Raw genomic sequence first — 2,948 nt, forward strand, 5'->3', positions numbered from 1 at the left:
CTCACCTGTAACCAATGTGTGGTTAAACTTTGTTTAACGTGCATTATAGATAGGAAAAAAGCTGCAATCTTTTGTCAGTTCCCATATTATCATATTTTTTGTAAAATGCTATTGAAAATGTCCATATAAGTAAGAAAAATAAGGACGAACTAACCTCAGAGGAATTATCATGAGAACCTGCATTCTTCATTGAAGCCTACAATAATCAAGAAAGCAATAAAAAATTTATTAAAAAAGAAAAAGCAAAAAAGAATGAAGAACAATAATAATTAACGAAAACCAAACTCCCCCTTTCTTGAAAGAAGTTCCACAAGGCTTGTATGAACAACAACAAATGGCTTTTTACCATTAATGGCTAAAGTATATGCATTAGGCACTGGACTTCGCCTCACATAAAAATCAAGAGCTTCAATTTCTAGTGCTTCTACTACTACCTGTACCATTAATCATTAACCGATGAAGTTTTAAAAGCTAAAAAAACATAAACAATTTTGACCTATTAATAATATTATTTCTGATTTCTTCTATAGTCTCATGCATCTGCAAGACAAGTCCTTTAATTTATATATTAGCCAAAAAAAGTGGTAGTTTATAAGATATAGAGAGATCGTTACCAAGAACTATCCCTCTTTAGAAGCTACCAAACATTTAAAACACCTAATATAACCCAATACAAAAGAGGCTCTTATAACTTTTTCTTATAAAACGGTAACTAAGACATAACCAAGAACCAACTAAATTAAAAATATTACATTCTCTTGGGCATTTCGACAAACACTTTATGTGCACTTTCTTTGAGCATGTTAAGAGCTTCTACAATCCAATTTTTAGAGTCCTTCCCATGAAATCCTCCCCTAGCAACCTCTATAACTCAATTGAAATACACCCATTTTGAAAAATAATTGATATAACATAAAATCATTTAAGAAGAAGAAATTTAGAAAATATTAAGCTTGAAAAGCTCCAACAAACAAACCAAATCAAACCAGTTAGAAAACAATGAGCAAACGTGTGTGTTGAAGGACATAGAGATAGAGATCGTTGATCTTGGGGGGATGATTTTTAGAGATAAGGGAAGCCATACCGTGAGAATGTGGGAATCCGCAGAACAAAATGAAGAGATTGTGCAAGAACCAACAATTGCATAATGGTGTTTGATGTGGTTCTTAGAAAGCATTATCTAACTGATGTTGGTCACAATGTTGGTGTATGATGGTATTCTGCCTGCAAAAACTGAATCCAAAGCGAACAGTGGAAGAAGATGAGAATCGAGCTATATGTAAATACCCCCAAATTAATTACGTGTAATGTCGAATCTCAAAGAAGCAAAATCGTGAAGGGTAAATTGGTTTGCATATATTTATAGGCAAAAAGACATGAACATCATCACAGTGAAAGGAAAATTGAACAAACTACATGGGTGGGTGTCGTCCTTCTGTTTGGTCGATTCCTAGTCATCGTTGATCACAGCGATTACAATCAACCATTTATTTCTCATTGAATCTCTAAGGATGTTCATCCTATAAATAGCTTCACATGGGTACAGAGTTCCGATTCAATCAAATTACAATCAAATTAACGATTCAATCTACTATCATAGTTCCGAAATTATAATTCAAATGCAAAAAAAAAAAAAAAAAAAAAAAAACCCTTAGAAATTTGTGAAAACATGAATTAAAACATACCTTGGATAGATTTCCTTTGAACGGAAAAACGTTTTTAATTTATCTGTGGTCCATATTATCGTAGGCTTAAGCAATTGAAGCAAATGTTGAAACGACTTAAGCAATTAGAATGAAATCGAACTCTTATATAGAGAACTACTGGTAAGGGAAGTTACATAACTGTGGAAGAGAACCGTGCTTTGTGGAAGAAGAAAGAGGAACGTGGGTAGAAGGAACTTAAAATGATTGAACCTCCGTTTAACCGAAATTCTTGAGTTATTACGACTGAGATTGAAAGAAGAGGGAGTTTTAACAGCCGGAACGAAGGAGACGGTTTTTCCGCTCACCGATCGTCAATATAATTTGATACCTGGATTATTGGGATTGCTGTTCAAATTCAAACTAAAAAAATAAAAAAAAATAAAAAAAAAAAAAGATAATCTTAAATTGGACGAAGAAGACGAAATGCAGGAGGTTTATAATAGATAAGGGTAACTTCGGAAATTCACTTTGATAAAATGACACGTAGGATAAATTTCGGCGACTCTCCTTCTCGGTTGAAGACTCCAAGAACTGCAAATCGGTTTCCTTCAAAAACTACAAATCGATTTTATTCAACAACTCTTTCTCACGTTCCTCCTTCTTCAATCCAATCGATAACTGCAAAAGCCACAATCCGATTTTTCATGGATCGTACAACCACGTTCTCGCTCAATCAGCCCTATATAACACCGATTCCCAACTCTGACATTTACTGGATTTGTGATCCAATTTTGTATTTGGCAGAAATCGATTATGGAAAAATCGCATAATCTATACTACAATCTTCTTTCACATGGTTTACTAGCAGGTTAACTGTGTCTATTAAGAGAAATTCATTTTTTATCATTGAATTTCTTGGAGAGCAGGAGGCAATGATCCAACAGATCCCCGACACTGTTTTCATCTTAAATTCATTTTTATCACTAACCGGTTTGTTCTTCTTCTCTATATGGGTTGTGTTTGCTCTTTTCAATTTCCAGATGATGGATGATGATGTTTGACTCTATTTGTCCCAATGCACTTTCGATGGAGAGAAAGATTTTATTGTTTAAACTCTTAAGAGTAAATGAGTGGTGTTTACAATGTTCTTTATGGACAATTATAATCTCGATGGTCTAATTGGTCATGAAAATAAGATATTGTTTACACAGAAGCAAGTGTATTATGTTGTACATTGGCAATTAATGTTGAAATATCAAAATGGAAATGACATCTTGAGGTATATATTTTTGTTTACTTATA

General features: G+C 33.4%; 1 long non-coding RNA gene across 1 annotated transcript in view; it reads right to left on the reverse strand.

Annotated features, from left to right (window-relative positions):
- The window catches only part of LOC145039009 (uncharacterized), a 2,547-nt gene extending 315 nt beyond the window's left edge, over positions 1-2,232 (reverse strand). Inside the window, exons 1-3 of the long non-coding RNA XR_013679681.1 lie at positions 1,686-2,232; positions 1,085-1,233; positions 1-434 (exon numbers count right to left, since the gene is read on the reverse strand). The exon at positions 1-434 is cut by the window's left edge and continues 315 nt beyond it. This is a non-coding gene — a long non-coding RNA (uncharacterized LOC145039009). The remainder of the gene's footprint in view (positions 435-1,084; positions 1,234-1,685) is intronic.
- Between the last annotated feature and the right edge of the window lie 716 nt (positions 2,233-2,948).

Source organism: Lactuca saligna, chromosome 4 (genome assembly GCF_052625555.1).
Source record: "Lactuca saligna cultivar CGN05327 chromosome 4, ASM5262555v1, whole genome shotgun sequence".
In the NCBI taxonomy this organism is placed as follows: Eukaryota; Viridiplantae; Streptophyta; class Magnoliopsida; order Asterales; family Asteraceae; genus Lactuca; species Lactuca saligna.